Genomic DNA, 21,512 nt, shown 5'->3' with positions numbered 1-21,512 from the left:
TTACGGACCACACTCCTTAGCTAACCTAGGATATAGCTCAAACAGAGAGAGTTGGGATCAGTGTGACAGCCCCTTCTCTGAGTTTCTTGCCACCAACCACACCTTGTGGGGTTGAAGGCTTTTCTCACTGACTTGTAGGTAGGTGTAGGCGGCAGGGTCAACAGGATGCAGTAAATAATTTGTTCAGTAATTAACAAATAGAAGAAACTTAATCAATTGTTACAGTAGAAATTTGGGTCTTCCAAATTTTCACATGCCCTCCTAAACCAAGATTGCGTCCCCCAGTGATCAAATCTGTTGGAATCCTCCTGATCTTTCCTCAATCTGCTAAGTAAGTGTTTTAGGAAATTTCCCCTGTAGTAGGAGAGGCATTCTACCACAAATTCCGGTACTCAAGCGCTGAGCCCGACACCACACAAATTTGTATAGCGTCCCCTCTATGCAGACCCTAGAAAGCGAAATTCATCCCTCTCAAAGGAAACATTTTCCAACCACGAAATTCTCCCCAAAGCATAGTCTTACCCTAGAGTAGCTTCTCTAAATTTCTCCTAGAAAACACCCCCTAGAAAATAACTGAAATAAGTGGCATGAGATCTTCTTCTGCGTCCTCCTTGGAGCACGAATTAGCTAAGGGGAATCGTTGAAATATGCTCCCAAAATTCCACAAGCCTCCCTTCAAATGTAGCAGCAAATTTACCTCCCTAGGGTGGCACTTGAAGTCCACCAAAAGAAGGGTGAGTTCTCCCCTTGGAGAACTTTGTGCTAAACAACACTTGTGACCCAACTGAACAACTTGAGCAACAATGTGTAAATGTCAAATTATCAAAAGGTACCAATTGTTGCCCCCAACCTTCTATTTATAATTGTTGCCTTACTTTTCCTTGTGGGTCCCTCCAAATATTTTGACCTCCCTTCACAAAATCGATTTTTCTCCCAAGAGGTGCGTATTCCTTGAGGGGTGGCCCCCATATTCTACCAACTTTAATATTTGACCCACTTTTCCTAAGTTGGTACCCCAAAGATGTGTTAGCTCCAAAATGGCAAAAATGGTAGATCTCTTCTAGCATAAATTTATTTAGAAGGGAGTCGGGACATTAGAAGCACCCATTGTGTGCTTCTAGGGTTTGTCATAGAGTCAAGAGGTCTATAGAGTCATTCTCATATGTAAAAGACCCCATTGGGCATCTTGTAACAAGTCAAAAGAATTAATTTTGAGTCAAAAGTGTCAAATTTCCCCTCAAAGACCAAGTCGGCTTGGCAATGAAGAAGTCGACCTAATTAGGGCTATTCGCCCTCCTTGGAAGCCTCTATATAAGAGATCATTCGACCTCCTTTGAGACTCACTCACTCATTCACTAAAGATAGAAAGAATAAGAAGCAAGAAGGCAAGCGAAGGTCTAGAAGGAAGAAGAAAGACAAGAATTTAGATTTTTCTCTCTATATGTCTCATACGTGCGAAAGAGGCTAGGGTTTTTGTAGCTACAAGGTCAAAGTTTCTAAAGGAGAAAAAAAGGGATGAAATCCAAGGAAAGAAAGTCAATTTGATCACATACTGCAAGATGTAAGAATGAATCCCAAAATGAAAGTTTCTCCCTCCTTATAACTCCTTGGGCCTCCTTAGCCTCATGTGAGCCCCTCCATCCACCTATTCGATTTTTCCTCCAAGATATTTGAATGGGCCAATTCGAACTCTCATGTGGGTGGCCCCCACAATCCACTAGCAACCAAATAAAGTCAAATTTCCTCCTATGTCCCTAAGTCGAAAATGATGGGTTCTTCTCCTTAGCCAAAATTGTGCAAAATTCTGTAGCAGCACCCTGTTACAAATGTATTTGAGAAGGGACATGACACTTTGTCTTATTGATTTTGATTTGTCTTTTGTAGGTTGTTAGGCTGCTCCAGCTGTAATCTTCATTGAATTTGCTTTTTCCATAATCTTCATCTTCCCTGGTCGCAATCTGCCAAGTCAGTTGATAATTCTATTAGAGCTGCAGATTGTTGACAATTCTATAGTTGCTTTATTTTTAAAAGAGAAAAGAGGAATAAAAAGAAAATGGGATTAGAATAGGGAAAATAAAATCTAGGCTACCAAGAACTCTTGGTTTTCAACCTGGATTTTCTGTATAAACATGCCAACAATGTTGGTTTTCATGTTTATACAATTTTCTTATATATATATATATATATATATATTGAAAAAGAAAGTAGAATACTAAGTTGGAGAGGAAGAAGAATCTTTCTTGACCAACTATTGATTTGGGGTAGCATCGGATGTGCTCTAACCACGAAATTTGGTGGAGAGGTTGGGGCACATGAGATCTCCAATACCCAGAAAGGTTTTGGGCAGATTCTAAACAGTTTGAGAAATATTAAAATAATTAATATTTTTAATGGAGTCCCTAAGTATAAACTTAGGGAAATTAAAATATTAATGTGAGTTAATATAAAACTATGTTAGAATGGTTCAAAAGACATGAATCAAGCAAGATCTAATCTTAGCCGTTGATTATGGATTTAATCTTGGCCGTTGATATGTCAATGAGAAAAGTATAAGAGGAGGCTTGAAGGTCACTTGGAGAGTACACCAGATGATTAGTCATTCTATTCTCTAGAGCGAGGTTTGCTAAGAGAGACAGAATCAGTGATCGGAGTTGCAGCTGAGGGGCAGTGAGTACAGAGAGACAGAGAGGCAGAGATAGTCCGAGAGATCAGCGGAGGAGCGAGAAAGTGTGACGCAGTAGCAACCAGGGCTCACGCAGGGCCACATAGAAGCAACTAGCAATTGTGTAGTGCTTCAAAGAGGCCAGCGTAGCTGACGCAGAGGGCCGGAAGGCTGACGCAGGGCCTCCTGAGGCTGACGCAGGCCCATTCAGGTTGATGCAGGGCCAACGTTGGGTATAGAGAGGCTGACGCAGTCCAGAAAGGCAGACGCTAAGGTTTCTGGAGCAGATTGGAACTGAGGAGCTGCCAAAGGGTTTATCCAGGGTTTCAGCCGGTACATCTGTCTCAGATTGAGAGGTACTACTGCCAAGGGCATTCTCTATTGGGTAAGCTGGATTTGGCACCTAGATTGTACTTTGAAATTGCTTAATAAGAGAACCCTCAGACAGCTACATCGGTTTTCCCACATTAGGTTTTTCCAAGGACATTGGTCCAAAAATAATGGTGTCATTTTGTGTGCTTCTTTTTGTTTCCTTCAATTGATGATCTGTAATATGTTGAGCATGCACTAGTGTTTATTTTCAGTATTTACATTGTAAATAACTTGTTAAGTAATGGAACAAGTAGGTAGGAATAAATCAGTAAAGTGCATGGAGAATTTCTAACTGGTAAACTTAGAAACTTCAACATGGTATCGGAGCGTGGTTGCAGATCATAGGAGAACTAAGGACATCAGCCGAGCGGAGAAATAGCAGCAGAAAATAGTTGTCTCGAGTGATAGAAGTTGTTCCTAGCAAAGCAGCGACAAGGGAAGGGTGACGTAGTGCCTACGTCATCAAGGGTGAACCAGGATGAGGCACCGCAGAGGCTAACGGAGGCAAAGGAAGACTCACGCAGAAGCTAGGACGGCTGATGTAGTTGGTTGAGGAGACCAAGTTGCTGGTGCCGGGATTGCGCAGAGCCTAGGAGCTCTCACCTTCAGGTTGTTGGGGTTTAGGAGGCTGTGGGAAAGTTGCAGAGTAGAGCTGGTGAGGTACTGTAGTCAGAACAGTACCTGACAAGGCAAGGCCAAGAGGAGGGAGTTGCTGCTGAGGGTTTCTAGCCAAAAAATCTGGATTAGTGGTGCGGTTGCACAGACGATCAGAGTAGGGGGCATCTCGACATCGGCAAAAGTATTTCCAGGAGGGAAATCGAGACTCAGAGGGAGTCACAACAAGAACTTCCAGGAGGGAAGTAGAAGAGCATCATGGCACTACACGGAGTAAGAGACCAGGACAGACTGGACGGAGTGTCAAACTTCGCAATCCGATAGGCCAGAATCTTATCTGTACTTGACAGAAATCATGTCAAGCACTTTGCCTTGAAGATGATAGCTATCCCAGTCGACCCAACTGAGAACGAAAAGTACGAGGGGGCAATGGTGAGGGCCAAGAGCATTATCGTTGACAGGGTCAAGGACCATGTAGTACCACACATTGCCTAGAAGGAAACGACAAATGAGATGTGGGAGGCCCTAAAGAAATTGTACCAGCATACTTCTGTGCAGAGAAGACTATTACTAGAAAATCAGCTGAGGTCATATCAGATGAAGAAGGGAGAACTGATTGACACCTTCCTCGGAGGACTGAATGAGATCCGAGATTAGTTGACTTCCATAGAAGCCACGTCGGATCAGGAATTGATGGTGAGGACAACCCTGAATGCAGTCTTAGAAGACAGGGAGCTATTTTTCCAAAGTATACTAGGCAAATGGGCACTTCCACCTTGGGATGAGATGTGGGCGGCTCTTCGCCAAGAAGAGATCAGACGGCAGACAAAGGCGGGAAGCAGCAGTAAGGGGATCAGAGTCAAAAAGGAGGAGGAAGATGTTGCCCTAGCATCTAAGGGAAAGCAAGAAAAATGAAAGAAGAAGGATCTCCCCAAGATCAAGTGCTTCCACTGTGAGGAGTTGGGTCATCCTGCGACCCAGTGTCCAAGGAAGAAGAGTAAGGGAGAGTCTTCAGAGACTAAGGCAGCGCCAGCAACGGCAGAGAAGGAAGTGGACACAGATGATGGCTGTGCCATGATTGCACACGCACCACTTGAGAGAAAGTGGGGAGACATCGAGTTGTAGTCAGGCGGACTACAGGCAATGAGGGGTAGGATCCTCGAGGTACCCATCCTCTTGGATTAGACCTTGCTAACGGAGCCCCGAAGAGGAGTAGCAGGACTAGCAGATGTGGGTAGAGACGGATGCAAATGAAGCGACAGAGAGAGAGCTACAGTGCAGGATTCCCAGGAAAGTGCAAGGCTAGCACGCTGCAACAGTGCGAGAGGCACGAGAATGTTGCACTAGTGCAGGATGGCACAAAGAGGTGTGCAATAGTGCCAGATACAGGGAGTTGTTGCAGCAGCGCAGAGATCAAAGAGGGAGCACTTGTTAGTGGCAGAGGGAGCTTCAGCATCAACGAATGTCTCTATCCCAACAGAGAGGTCAGAGTTGGGAGATAAGTTACTTACTTCTCAGTAACTGAGTTGCAGTGCAACAGTGGGCAGCATGATGAGAAGAGATGCAGTGTCGATGCATTGTTGGCAGAAAGGATCAGCAGCAGCACGGATGCAGAGGGAGTTGCAGTACAGATGCAGCAGTGGCAGTGGTAGGGCCATGGGTAGCAGTAAAGGATGCAGCAGTGCAGAGGACGTTGGGCAGCAAGCCTAGCATCAGCACAGGAACCGATGTCGGATGATCATGGTGATACTCAGTGAGGAGTATTGTTAGAGCACAGTCCTCGCTAAGAGGGAGTGGATATTTGGGGTAGCATCGGATGTGATCTAGCCACGAAATTTGGTGGAGAGGTTGGAGCACATGGGATCTCCAATACCCAGAAAGGGTTTGGGCAGATTCTAAACAGTTTGAGAAATATTAAGATAATTAATATTTTTAATGGAGTCCCTAAGTCTAAACTTAGGGAAATTAAAATATTAATGTGGATTAATATAAAACTATGTTAGAATGGTCCAAAAGACATGAATCAAGCCAGATCTAATCTTAGTCGTTGATTAGGGACTTAATCTCGACCGTTGATATGTCAACGATAAAAGTATAAGAGGAGACTTGAGGGTCACTTGGAGAGTACACCAGATGATCAGTCATTCTATTCTCTAGAGCGGGGTTTGCTAAGAGAGATAGAATCAGTGATCGGGGTTGCAACTGAGAGGCAGTGAGTAGAGAGAGACAAAGAGGCAAAGATAGTGCCGGGAGATCAACGCAAGAGCTAGAGAGAGTGAGGCAGTAGCATCCATGGCTCACGCAGAGGCAGCCAGGAACTGCGCAGTGCTTCAGAGAGGCTAGTGTAGTTGACGCAGAGAGCCAAAAGGCTGACGCAGGGCCTCCTGAGGCTAACACAGGCCCATTTAGGGTGACACAGGGCCAGTGCTGGGCAAAGAGGGGCCGAAGCAGTCCCAAAAGGCAGATGCTGGGGTTTCTGGAGCAGATTGGAGCTGAGGAGCTGCCGGAAGGTTTATCCGGGGTTTCAGCTAGGACATCTGTCTCAGAATGAGAGGTACCACTGCCAAGGGAATTCTCTATTGGGTAAGCCAGATTTGGCACCCAGATTGTACTCTAAAATTGCTTAATAAGAAAACCCTCAGATAGTTGCACCGTTTTCCCGCATTGGGTTTTTTCAGGAACATTGGTCGAAAAATAACGTGTCATTTTGTGTGCTTATTTTTGTTTCCTTCAGTTGATGATCTGTAATATGTTGAGCATGCACTAGTATTTATTTTCAGTATTTACATTGTAAATAACTTGTTAAGTAATGGAACAAGTAGGTAGGAATAAATCAGTAAAGTGCATGGAGGGTTTCTAACTAGTAGACTTAGAAACTTCAACACCAACTTCAAAGCAATATTATCTTGCATATTTTATTGTGAATTCCTCATTTGTTAATGGTTTATGATATATTCATAATCTATGACCATTTACAAGGAAGGTTACTTTTTCGTCATCAATGGTTCTGATTCTGACTACTCCATTATCAAAGACAGTTTCAATCTCATAACGACTAAGCCAATGAGTTTGAAATTTTCCTTGAAAATCTTTAAATTTTGAATCGAAAAGCAATGCCTAATCACCGGGCTGAAATTTTCTTTCTTTAATGAACTTATCATGCCACCTGGATCTTTGTTGTTGGACTATATTGGTTCTATGAATAGCATCTTGTCTTATCTCATCAAGTTCATTCAATTGCTCCATTCTTTGTCTTTAGGCTTCTGATAGATCAAGACCCTATTTGGCTATTGTTTTAAAAGTCTTTATCTAGAACTCAATAGGAAACAAGACTTACTTTCCATAGATAAGTTCATAAGGAGTGTGTCCAGTTGTGTTTCTCCATGTGGTACAATATGCCCATAAAGCTTCCAGAAGCTTTTCTGTCCAATCTCTTCTATGCAGATGCATAGTCTTGGTAAGAATTGTTTCAATTACTTTATCGGTAGATTCAACTTGTCCATTGGCTTATGGATGATATGGAGTTGACTTCCTATGCTTGATTTTGTACTCCTCCATTATCTTTTGTACCAACTTGGATGTAAATTGAGTGCCTTGATCTGTCACAATTTCCCTTGGGACACCAAAACGAGTGAAAATATCCTCAAAAAGAAATGAAACTACAACATTTTTAGTAGCAAAAGTGCTTTAGCTTCTACCCATTTTGTGACATAATCTATACAAACAAGAATGTACCTTTTTTGTCTTGATAGTGGATTGATTAGACCAACAAAGTATAAAGCCCATTTATTAAAAGGTTCAATAAGTACCTGAGGTTGTAGAGGCATTTCATCTCAAGAAACAAGTTTCCCCATTATTTGACAACTGTGACACCTCTTAGCATATTTCTTGGCATCCTTAAAAAGAGAAGGCCAATAATATCCTAAGAGGACTTTATAAGCAGTTCTTTTATGAGCGAAGTGTCCTCCACATGGTTCATCATGACGAGCCTTTAATATTTTTGGTACTTCATCTTCTCTGACACACCTTCGAACAATTAAGTGAAGTCCTATCTTGTACAATTCTTCATTTATCCATGAATAAGATGCACTAGTTTGAATAACCTTCTTTTTCTCTTGAGGAGACAAGTATGATGGTAGTTTCCCTGTAACTAAATAATTAGCAATATCTGCAAACCAAAGAGATTTAATAGATACTGCAAAAAGATATTCATCAGGAAAATTATCTTCTACAAGAACATCATTATTATCATTTTGGATTCTAGATAGAAAATCAACAACTGTGTTTTGTTTTCCTGGTCTATCCAAAATAGTAATATTGAATTCTTGTAATAACAATAACCATCTTGTAATTCTGCCATTACTAATTGATTTATTCATTAAATATTTAATTGCAGAATGATCTATGTGTATGAAGGTTTCATAACCAGTGATATAATGTCTGAATTTATTGATGGCATGTACAACAGCTAAAAGCTCATTTTCTGTTACAGTATAATTCAACTCCGCATGGGTCAAATTTTCTCGTGTAATAAATGGCATGAGGAGTTAAATCTTTATGTCCTAATACAACTCCTAAAGTTGTATCTGAGGCATCAGTGGAAATGTGAAAAGGTAGTTACCAATTTGGTCCTCTTAAAATCAATGCTTCAAAGATCTTTTCTTTCAATATTTCAAAAGCTTTTTGGCGGTCAGAATTCTAGATGAATTCACAATCTTTTGTAAGAAATTTGAAAAGTGGAGAGGCAATCTTTGTAAAGTTTTCTATAAATCTTCTATAATATCCAGTAAAACCAAGAAAACTTCTAACATCCCTTTGACATGTAGGAACTGATAACTTGGAAATGACTTCTACCTTAGATGCATCTAATTTAATTCCATCTCTTGAAATATGGTGGCCTAAAACAATTCCCTCAATAAACATCATAAAACATTTTTCATGGCTTAATGAGAGGTTTGTTTCATTACACCTAATGAGAAAATTTTCCAAATTTTTAAGAACTTCAAAAGAATTTCCACGGACAGTAAAATCACCCATGTAAACTTCCACACAATCATGAATTAGATCATAGAAAATAGCTAGAACAGCCCTTTGGAATGTTGCAGGTGCATTACATAACACAAAAGGAAGTACTTGGCATGCATAGGTTCCCCATGAACAAGTAAAGGTTGTTTTATCTTGATCTTCTAGAGTTACTTGGATTTGGTTATATCCACTAAAATCATCCAAGAATGAAAAGTACTTTTTCCCTACTAATGTGTCAAGAACTTGATCTATAAAAGGAAGTGGAAAATGATCTTTTAAATTAGCTTTATTTAATTCCCTATAATCAATGCATACTCTCCATTTTCCATTTTTCTTCGGAACAATTACCAATAGTGAAACCCACTAGCTATTTGATATTGAATAAATGAAATTCACATTTAACAATTTTTGTAATTCTTCTTTAATAATTTCCCTTAAATTTGGATTCATTCTCCTTTGTGGTTGTCAAATTGGTCTGGCATTTTCTTCAATACACGTTATATACTATATTAAATAAATATATATATATATAATACTAAAAAAATTAAGAGATAGTACACAAATTCTCATGATGATACAAATTCGATCATACATGTACATTGTAATTTGTAACATTATGCATACAATCATGATTCATCAATGATACAATTTTACAACTAGCACTTACTTCTACATCAATGATGAATATGATAAATTGGAATTGGATAAACACAAGAAATTAACCATAAACTGCACTTTTCTAATTAAGTCATCAAAATCAAAATGTATTGCATGAGTCCCGAGTCCTAAGGGCTCCTCACTAGGAATGCCAATGGAAAATAACAAATACAAAACAAGGTAGACGCTAGAACCCAAAACCGTAGAACAAGAAAGAAGAAGCTCATAGGTTGTTGCCATTAGGATAAAGGCTATGCCTATAGCTCATCAACATCGAACTTAGCATCAGTACCACAACTGCTCTCTTCTGGATCCTCCTCCTCTGTATCCAATGTAATTTATGCATCTGCTCTTGTGAAGGATGAACTCTTAAGAGTATCACCATCATCCAAAGCACTCCTATCTCCTTTGCGAGTCACTCCCACAGTCCCACAACACCCAAACAATGAATGAAAATGGACAAATGTGGCCCAATTTTGGCAGACACATGCCGAAAAATTGTGATTCTCTCTGGGCACGAATCAAACAACTTGACAAGAATCCCAAAATTCAGACACTCACCAGTAGTTTGTCCAACACGTCCTTAGATAATCGTGTCTGACACACTAGATTCACGACACGTGGGGAGGAGGGACGAATCCGGCTTCTTAGGTTGTCTCTTTGGTGCTTGGTTGTCTCTTTATGATCCTACTTTTATTATTGCATTACTATTGAGATTTTCTATGTAGTTGCTTAATGATATATGTGATATAAGATAACTTGATTGAAAATCATTGGAAGTAATTATCATATTCGAAGATCATTTTCTATTATATGAAAAAATCAACAAATTATTGTGATGCTTCCACCACTGTTCTATGCTCTACTCTACAACAATTATAAATGATGAAAATTATACACTAAAATCCAAGAATCTTTCTTGGAAGAAAGTGAAATCTCAGTTTTGTGTTTATTGCAGTGTTGCAAACATCTTGATTAGGATAAAATCAGCAAGGGTCTAGAAAAAGAAAAAAATTGGGAAAAATCGGTAAAAAATGGCAAAACATCAGCAAAATTAAAAAGATACAAAAATATTCATTTTTTCAATTTTTCAATTATCTAAAGCATCCACAACATAAAATAAATGCATTGACACATAAATATGAAAATAAAGCTAATATATAAGATGTGTAAGATGTCTAGTCTCACACATAACAGTGAATCATGTCCTGAATCTTGAGTCCTGACTCAACCTCAAAATATCAACAAAAAATATAATAAATGTACCTCATATCATGACTCATATACAATGAAATGAACCACTAAGTAAGTTCTAACTTCTAACTAATGATTTCCTTTGCTCCTTTTGCAAGAAAATGTAATGATGTTTCCTCTAAATGAAGAAGGTCCTTGGGATGGCATTGGACTCTAATGTTCTAGAAGAAGTAGGAGGAGGTAGACTACATCTGCTACTCGTGACCATGGCACGTGGTGTCACCTCCTCCTCCTGTTACTCCTCCTACTACGCTACCTCTCTCTCCCTTGCGGAGGCTACCTCCTCCAATGCCTCCTCTAACAAATCAAGGGTCGATTCCATGACAGACCTCTTGGCCTCAACCCTCCATGCGATAGTGGTGTCAATTCCATCCAATGAGATGGCCTCCACATCAATTGCAATGTTTTAGGAACTGAACTAGTGGCCAAATTCGAAAACCCTCTAAACTAAGAAGCGCTCAAAACCATTAAAAATACCAGACCAAAAAGTTGGTCAACCAAAAACACATAAAAATTCAAATTTTAAAGAAAAACATATATGTTCATGTGCATCCATCTGAATCCAAACCATTTATGCACAAATACGGAAGAGTTCTCATTTATAGAGCATGTAAGGGTGCACATAACCAAAAGAGCATTGAATGCAATCCATCTCTAAATGAAAAACTTATCAACAAATAGGCTTGTTGTCGCGCGGATTGGCACGACAACGCTCAGACCGGGGGCTGTCACTCTGATCCCCGATCCCTCCGTTTAAGCCTGTCTCCCGCGGCTAAGGGGGGTAGTCCCTGTGAGATGATGAGACCAACTGTCGACCAGTTGGTTGGGAGACACGAGATACGATATAAAAAGGACTTGATAGATTTGATTAATTTAGCAGACCAGTGCCTTAAGAGATTGTTATTAAAACGATTACTTGTTAGATGATGTAGAAAAATAAACCGTGAACAGCAATCATTTGTCATCGAAAGGTATCAGCTAAATCACATGACCAAAACGATATCCAGCAACTGAAAATTTTGAAGAGATAAATGCCTTAAAACACCACGAGGATCGTAAATCATTAACTAGATATCAATTTCGTATCTCGACTTGAAAATTTAGATCTTAGCATGAAATATATAACATGAAAAACCACTGAAACTGGCAAAACTAATTTTCCACAAAATTGTAATATTTTTTCAAAAAAATTTAAATCATTTTTTTTTTTTATAGATTTTTTTTTTTTTAAAAGAAAAATTAAAACTAAATTAAAATCTAAATAAAATAAATCCTAATAAAATCCTAAATTAAAATCTAAGTCAAAACTAAAAAAGAACTAAACAAAATTAAACAAACTTTAATCGTAAATAAGAAAGCCCCTTCTTTCTCTTTTTTTTTTTTTTTTTTTAATTTATAACCAAACTAAAACCAAAATTTAAATCTCATTAAAAATCTAATTAAAATCTAATAAATAAATTATGCAAATATATATAAACCTAAACTATAATCTAAATAACTAAATCAAAATCTTAAAAAAACCTAAAATCGTAACTACATAAAACAAATTAAAATCTGAGACATCTACGCTAGCCTATCCAAAATAATCAAACAAAATACGACTTCACTTGTCCGCACACGCAAATAAAACCTTATGCAGAAGAACGACGCAACAGTCTCACCCATACTACAAATAAAACCGAAACCTAATCCCGAAATCATGAATGACTGAAACGCGGATTGGTTTGAAGCTTACCTGAGCCGCAGATTACCTGGACAGCTTAAAAAAAATCGATTTTGGTTTGCGTATTTTTTGCAGGTTCATGTGCGGTTTCGATAGGAGGAGCTTCGGATGCGTGGAGAAGCTGGACGACGGCGGAAGGGACAGCGAATAAACTTGAAAAACTCACCGACGCCGGATTCAAGCGATTGAAGCACAGTTTGAGCGGACAAGATTTGCGATCATGCTGAGAAATTTCTGATATAAGACGTCGACTGGCTCGGATTAGCTGACTCAACGTTTTCTGAAGGGAACATCTGCTAATTAAAAATTCGATGAAGCTCCTGAAGAGTTTGAGTGTGAAATGATGAGCCAGCAAAGGAATTTTGACGGCGGTAAGATCTGGATGAGCGAGGAGCGCACGGATCTGGCAGCTTGTTTAGTCCCACAGTGCCCCCGCTGGACCAGACAGCAATTGAATGCGGAGATCTGGACGGATTGATGCAGGTTGAAATAGCAGACGGCAGCAAATCACATAAATCAAACGCCTTTGCATTTACATTCCTCCCATAGTGATTTATAGAACGCGTGAATTATACATGAGCGGCAGCGACAGAGGAAATACGATTCTTTGCAGGCCAAGAAGATTGTTGACTTTATGCAGCTGATCCCACGCAGCTGAAACGAGCTTTTCCTGACGTAATAGAATGTTGGGCACTTTTGCAAGTTCTGGCCTGTATGTGCAGCAGAAAGGATTCTGCAAGCAACTTGATCTTCTGAGTGTGAAAAACTGTGGCTACTGGCGAAATAGGGTACGGATGATGGCCTTGGACCCTGAAAAAGACAAGATCACCCGAGGAGAAAATATGTACATAAAACCAAAATCAAAACCCTAATGAAAAAATTGTGAAAAGCAGAAATTTAAGACCCTAGATCAAAAAAAATTTGAAACCCTAGAACAGCTGACTAATGTACAGATTTGGCCCCTTTAACAGCCAAATTCATCAATAAGCACAGAAAACATTTTAAGAATAAAACTTTAAGGTTTTCACTGTGAAGAACTTCAGAAAATCTCTCATGCAACTTAGAAAAATAAACCGAATGATAGACCCAGGATCAAATCCAACTGGGCTCAGCAAAAAATGCTTGCGGGAGTTGGCTGGTTCAGCCGAGAACTTCCCCGAACGCCCACAAAATTCCTTCAGAAAGGGTTTTCTGCACAGCTCAAAACAACCATCAGTAAAGAGGGCAAAAATGCTGCTAGATCTCAGAAAGTAATGGAGATACCTGCCATTACTTCAGAAACCCTAACAGCACCCAAACCCTAGCAAGTGAACAAGATACCTGTGCTCACAATACTCTACAAAAAGCTATTATTAACGGCTGAAAATAACATATGCAGAAAATTTAAACAATCTCACAGCATTCCAAGAGAGTAACACCAGCAAGATATGGACCCCAAAGTCTTCTTTTATTAACCAGAAACAGATTTACAAGAGAGCTTCTTCAGTCTTAGACTCACAGATCGAATGATCTGAAAATGACCCCTAGCACCCTATTTAAAGGAAATGATCCCAACGGCTAGTTCGAGTGATCCATGTAGAAATGATCTCGACCGTTGATGAGGATCAAGACATCTCTTGATCTCATCCGTCGATTTATTCACTTAAAATATTATTATTTTATTAGTTAGGGTTTTTGTTTTATTTTTTAATTTTTTATTATTTTTTTATTTATTTCATTTTTTAATTTTTATTTATTTTATTATTTTTATTCATTTTCTTAATTTCTTAATTCATTTTAAAATGGATCATCGAACTAAGCCTTTGGAAACATCACCTAGGACCTAGGACTTAGGACTCATGAGGGGATTTAAAACATTTTTCGACCCTCAGGACACATTACATCATGACTTTTACAATTTACATCTTAAGGGAGAAAACCCCTTTAACATAGACCCTCACAAATCACCCAGTTCTGCGACACAACTATAATCTAGCAGATCAACACACTAGGATTCTCCTAAAATTCCAATGACAAAATCCATCCCGGCTTTGAGGTCAGGTTTGAAGGAAAACTCTACCGATCCATGGATCGGTGAGACGAAAAACCTTCCGGGACGTAGATTACCACTAGAAAGTTAGGTCCACCTAGGCAATTCACATACACGACTCATATCTGCTAAGATTATTTACAATTAATACATGCAGACTGGGTTTACAATTAGATTGATCAAGCTGCTGATGACTGCTAGATGGCACGGATATGTCGATCAGGTGTTGCCCCATTTTGCCAAGAAAAGGGTGGTGTACTGCATGGGTAGTTGACCAGTAGAGGTCAACATCTGGCTCTACTTGGGGACACGTTGCTGCTTGCAGGAATGTGAGAATCCAGAATCTGCATCCATACAATACAAAAATAAGTAGCGTCCATCCAAAAATCATCATATAACATTAAGCACAGGAAAGATAAAAGCTCTTCATTTATTGACTATCTAAAGAAGAAATAAAAATGCGGAAAAAACAAGGAGTAGGGTTAGAAATACGATACAAAGGATGCCCCATGGCATCAGATGTGTTCAATATAGTGTATACTGAGCATTTGCCTGCTTTCAGGCAAATCTGTCGGCTGCTTGTCGGATGTGCCATGTCCAATTCTGCATATGGTAGGACTTTTTCCTATCCGAAAATCAAGCTGCTCACGGCCGTCTGATGCATCAAATCTTCGTCTCATTTTCTTTCTTTTGCGCTTCTTCCTTCTGGCAGGTTGACTTACTGATGACCTTGAACTTTCTGTTTCAAAACTATCAGATGAAGTATGCGTGATATGTCTTTCTTTATCCTGCATCTGATCTTTGTCGTTTTTAAGTCTATCTGGGTCACCTTCAATTAACCATCTTTCAATCGAATCAATAACCTCCTCATAATAAGATGGAGCTTGTTGCAGCACATGAGAAGGCTCCTGATCCATTGATGTCACCTGGTTTCTTTCATCTTCCAATTGCTGAAACCTTTGAACCTGTATTTTAATGGAATCCATCTGACTAGAGTGTTCAACCTTTATAGCATTGATTTGTCTGACATGGTGTTCTTGCATATCATTTATTATTTTAACATTCTCTTCCTTTATGTCCCTCAAGCAATGCTGCATGGAGTTTATTTCTTCTTTATGATTTGCTTGCATGGTGGCCAACTGATTATTATGATTGAACGTCATGATAGTCATTTCCTCATCCATAGTTAATAACTTGTTTTGCATAGAGTCAATTTCCCTATCATGATCAACTTTCATGGTCACCATATTTTCCTCTAAGACTGACATCTTGCTTTGCATGCTTCTAATTTCTGTTTCATATTTAGTTTTCATGGCCTCAATTTCTTTAGCATGGTGACTTTGCGTGACCTCAATCTCCCTATTACGTTTTTCCAGGTGGGTGCATAAAGTTTTCACATCATTGACATAATTAGTTTGATTGATTTCCATATTTCTTACCAGCATCATTAGGTCTCGTATAATTTGCTTTTGCTCTTCTTTTTCATTGTCATTTGTCCCTGATTTTTCACTATCATGAACTTGATCTGCAATATTTCCGGTGGATGACACATTCTGACATGATGAATCGTCTTGGGATCTTTCAGCTGGACCTCTTATCAGATTACTTTCATTCTGTTGCACAATTTTAGAGGTAGAAGGCAAGCTGTTTGGACTATCATATCTATCTTTAAAAGCATTGAGAATGTCTTGTAAAGAAGTGAAAAAATCATTAGGAAAATTATTAAACCAATTCAAACTCAAAGCATCACCCTCTAAAGAATGGACAAATAGACGCATCTTGAAATCTTCATGATTATATTGAGGAAATCTACAATATAAGATCATTACACAAGTAAACATGTTTAAATGCTGTTTAACAGTGACCGAATCACCACCCGAGAACTTAAATAATTTAGAAATGGCCTCTTTCGGAAGATCATGGAGATTATCAGTAAAATGACATGGTTTACATGAATAATCCATGATGAACAGTAAGGGATCAGATGGATGATAGAAAGAGATTTCTGCTCAAGAAAATTAATAGATGAAAGAAGTGGAGTCGCCACTTGAACAATGAATCTGATTCTAGGATCCAAAAAGTAACCACAAGCACATATGCGGGAGGCTTCTTGTATGGAGTCGCCACCCAAACAAGAAACACACCGAAGATATGCTGATGAGGCAATGAAAGATCCAAATGATAACCCCCAAAGGTCGAATCTGCCAGCTCAAATGAGAGATGAGAAAGATGAGAAGATGAAACTCCAGGAACAGAAAAACTCTGTCCCCGGCAACGGCGCCAAAAAATGTTGGCGTTGCCGGGCCAGATGAAAAGATAAGAAATGAGAAGGATGATTGTCGTTGAAACACCGAGAACAAAGTATCCCCGGCAACGGCGCCAAAAAATGTTGGCGTTGCCGGCTCAAACGAATGATAGACAGATGAACGATGAATGATGAAAAGATGTTGAAACACCAAGGACAGAAAAACTCTATCCCCGGCAACGGCGCCAAAAAATGTTGGCGTTGCCGGGCCAGATGAAAAGATAAAAATGAGAAGGAAGATTGTCGTTGAAACGCCGAGAAAACAATTTCCCCGGCAACGGCGCCAAAAAATGTTGGCGTTGCCGGGCCAGATGAAAAGATAAGAAATGAGAAGGATGATTGTCGTTGAAACACCGAGAACAAAGTATCCCCGGCAACGGCGCCAAAAAATGTTGTCGCGCGGATTGGCACGACAACGCTCAGACCGGGGGCTGTCACTCTGATCCCCGATCCCTCCGTTTAAGCCTGTCTCCCGCGGCTAAGGGGGGTAGTCCCTGTGAGATGATGAGACCAATTGTCGACCAGTTGGTTGGGAGACACGAGATACGATATAAAAAGGACTTGATAGATTTGATTAATTTAGCAGACCAGTGCCTTAAGAGATTGTTATTAAAACGATTACTTGTTAGATGATGTAGAAAAATAAACCGTGAACAGCAATCATTTGTCATCGAAAGGTATCAGCTAAATCACATGACCAAAACGATATCCAACAACTGAAAATTTTGAAGAGATAAATGCCTTAAAACACCACGAGGATCATAAATCATTAACTAGATATCAATTTCGTATCTCGACTTGAAAATTTAGATCTCAGCATGAAATATATAACATGAAAAACCACTGAAACTGGCAAAACTAATTTTCCACAAAATTTTAATATTTTTTCAAAATTTTTTAAATCATTTTTTTTTTTTATAGATTTTTTTTTTTTTTAAAGAAAAATTAAAACTAAATTAAAATCTAAATAAAATAAATCCTAATAAAATCCTAAATTAAAATCTAAGTCAAAACTAAAAAAGAACTAAACAAAATTAAACAAACTTTAATCGTAAATAAAAAAGCCCCTTCTTTCTCTTTTTTTTTTTTTTTTTTTTTTTTTTTTAATTTATAACCAAACTAAAACCAAAATTTAAATCTAATTAAAAATCTAATTAAAATCTAATAAATAAATTATGCAAATATATATAAACCTAAACTATAATCTAAATAACTAAATCAAAATCTTAAAAAAACCTAAAATCGTAACTACATAGAACAAATTAAAATCTGAGACATCTACGCTAGCCTATCCAAAATAATCAAACAAAATACGACTTCACTTGTCCGCACACGCAAATAAAACCTTATGCAGAAGAACGACGCAACAGTCTCACCCATACTACAAATAAAACCGAAACCTAATCCCGATATCATGAATGACTGAAACGCGGATTGGTTTGAAGCTTACCTGAGCCGCAGATTACTTGGACATCTTACAAAAGAAAAATCGATTTTGGTTTGCGTATTTTTTTGCAGGTTCATGTGCGGTTTCGATAGGAGAAGCTGGACGACGGCGGAAGGGACAGCGAATAAACTTGAAAAACTCACCGACGCCAGATTCAAGCGATTGAAGCACAGTTTGAGCGGACAAGATTTGCGATCATGCTGAGAAACTTCTGATATAGGACGTCAACTGGCTCGAATTAGCTGACTCAACGTTTTCTGAAGGGAACATCTGCTAATTAAAAATTCGATGAAGCTTCTGAAGAGTTTGAGTGTGAAATGATGAGCCAGCAAAGGAATTTTGACGGCGGTAAGATCTGGATGAGCGAGGAGCGCACGGATCTGGCAGCTTGTTTAGTCCCACAGTGCCCCCGCTGGACCAGACAACAATTGAATGCGGAGATCTGGACGGATTGATGCAGGTTGAAATAGCAGACGACAGCAAATCACATAAATCAAACGCCTTTGCATTTACGTTCCTCCCATAGTGATTTATAGAACGCGTGAATTATACATGAGCAGCAGCGACAGAGGAAATACGATTCTTTGCAGGCCAAGAAGATTGTTGACTTTATGCAGCTGATCCCACGCAGCTGAAACGAGCTTTTCCTGACGTAATAGAATGCTGGGCACTTTTGCAAGTTCTGGCCCGTATGTGCAGCAGCAAGGATTCTGCAAGCAACTTGATCCTCTGAGTGTGAAAAACTGTGGCTACTGGCGAAATAGGGTACGGATGATGGCCTTGGAACCTGAAAAAGACAAGATCACCCGAGGAGAAAATATGTACATAAAACCAAAATCAAAACCCTAATGAAAAATTTGTGAAAAGCAGAAATTTAAAACCCTAGATCAAAAAAAATTTGAAACCCTAGAACAGCTGACTAATGTACAGATTTGGCCCCTTTAACAGCCAGATTCATCAATAAGCATAGAAAACATTTTAAGAATAAAACTTTAAGGTTTTCACTATGAAGAACTTCAGAAAATCTCTCATGCAACTTAGAAAAATAAACCGAATGATAGACCTAGGATCAAATCCAACTGGGCTCAGCAAAAAATGCTTGCGGGAGTTGGCTGGTTCAGCCGAGAACTTCCCCGAACGCCCACAAAATTCCTTCAGAAAGGGTTTTCTGCACAGCTCAAAACAACCATCAGTAAAGAGGGAAAAAATGCTGCTAGATCTCAGAAAGTAATGGAGATACCTGCCATTACTTCAGAAACCCTAACAGCACCCAAACCCTAGCAAGTGAACAAGATACCTGTGCTCACAATACTCTACAGAAAACTATTATTAACGGCTGAAAATAACATATGCAGAAAATTTAAACAATCTCACAGCATTCCAAGAGAGTAACACCAGCAAGATATGGACCCCAAAGTCTTCTTTTATTAACCAGAAACAGATTTACAAGAGAGCTTCTTCAGTCTTAGACTCACAGATCTAATGATCTGAAAATGACCCCTAGCACCCTATTTAAAGGAAATGATCCCAATGGCTAGTTCGAGTGATCCATGTAGAAATGATCTCGACCGTTGATGAGGATCAAGACATCTCTTGATCTCATCCGTCGATTTATTCACTTAAAATATTATTATTTTATTAGTTAGGGTTTTTGTTTTATTTTTTAATTTTTTATTATTTTTTTATTTATTTCATTTTTTAATTTTTATTTATTTTATTATTTTATTATTTTTATTCATTTTTTTAATTTCTTAATTCATTTTAAAATGGATCATCGAACTAAGCCTTCGGAAACATCACCTAGGACCTAGGACTTAGGACTCATGAGGGGATTTAAAACATTTTTCGACCCTCAGGACACATTACATCATGACTTTTACAATTTACATCTTAAGGGAGAAAACCCCTTTAACATAGACCCTCACAAATCACCCAGTTCTGCGACACAACTATAATCTAGCAGATCAACACACTAGGATTCTCCTAAAATTCCAATGACAAAATCCATCCCGGCTTTGGGGTCAGGTTTGAAGGAAAACTCTGCCGATCCATGGATCGGTGAGACGAAAAACCTTCCAGGACGTAGATTACCACTAGAAAGTTAGGTCCACCTAGGCAATTCACATACACGACTCATATCTGCTAAGATTATTTACAATTAATACATGCAGACTGGGTTTACAATTAGATTGATCAAGTTGCTGATGACTGCTAGATGGCACGGATATGTCGATCAGGTGCTGCCCCTTTTTGCCAAGAAAAGGGTGGTGTACTGCATGGGTAGTTGACCAGTAGAGGTCAACAAGGCTCTAGCTGGCCTCTAGCATCCAAGAAGAAATCACGATACAACAAATACCTACCTATCATCAAAATCATTGCCTATATTGGGATCTTCATCATCAATATCACCCTCGAAGCATTAAAATAAGATAGAAAAAACATGGTATGTCAAGTCAAAATTTTGTTTGAGTGATGGGCACATTTTTAGTAGGGTCATGATAGAGAAGTTCGACAACCAATGCCACTAACATCAAGGTACACAGAGAGTTTGGTGTTCTTGATTAAATACTAGTTCCATATCCTGGTACATGACAAAATCTGATGGAAATGTTGCAATCTCCAATCCTAAAATCCTGAAAAAATGTTAAGTTTATTGGATTTTGAGTGAGATCTAAAATTCTACTTCCTCCATATGAATTCCAATGAGGTCAGAACCACTCTCAAACACCCCGAGTCATTTCATAGTAATGTTAAAAATTTAAGTAAAAGTATTCATTTATCTTTCATCCTTTTACTTTAAGAATTTAACATTACCATTACCTAACTCTCTCCTTCTCCTTTGCTCTTTAACTTGATCTCTGTTTGCAAAATGACATTAAAAAACCAATGAAAAAACTTTATAAACATGTTTGTGTGCGCACTAGTGATTTTTTCATGTCAACTCACGATTTAATCGTGATTTTTTCACAAAGGAATAAATCGTTGTAAAAATTGGGAAAAAATAATGCAATTTCCTGACTTTATCGCGATGTTCGCAACACTGATTTATTGTCCGAGTGCATGAAATTCCCACTATGCACAACCTTCTCTGTTGGCTTAATAATTAGGGTAGAGTAACTACTACAAGCATACATCAGGGACTTCTATGCTTAGCAGATCAGCTACATTTATGAAGTGCTGCAGCTCCTATAGATGTAGTTTTTATCACTACCAGTTTAGCTTTAATTTTTTATTTCTTCTCCATAAGAAAATATTTGTTCTCCTTTCTCTAATAAAACTGTCTTTTAAAGGTCCCAGTGGGGCAGCTCAATTGGTGATCGAAGCAATGTGAAATCTGTGAAAACTAAGAGATCCAAGGTTCAAATCCTCCTAGTTGTAACCCGGTTTACAGAGAGGAGACCAGGCTGTAAACCCCCAGAGATT

General features: G+C 38.7%; 1 protein-coding gene across 1 annotated transcript in view; it reads right to left on the bottom strand.

Annotated features, from left to right (window-relative positions):
* The window catches only part of LOC149222822 (uncharacterized), a 496,388-nt gene that overhangs the window by 258,168 nt on the left and 216,708 nt on the right, over nucleotides 1–21,512 (bottom strand). The gene's annotated exons all lie outside the window — the stretch shown is intronic.

The sequence above is a fragment of the Pinus tabuliformis genome, chromosome Q, assembly GCF_031772625.1.
Source record: "Pinus tabuliformis cultivar Carrire ecotype Pingquan chromosome Q, CPIR1, whole genome shotgun sequence".
Lineage (NCBI taxonomy): Eukaryota > Viridiplantae > Streptophyta > Pinopsida > Pinales > Pinaceae > Pinus > Pinus tabuliformis.
Note: the sequence above shows the minus strand (reverse complement) of the source record. Positions and strands in the feature narration are given on the sequence as shown.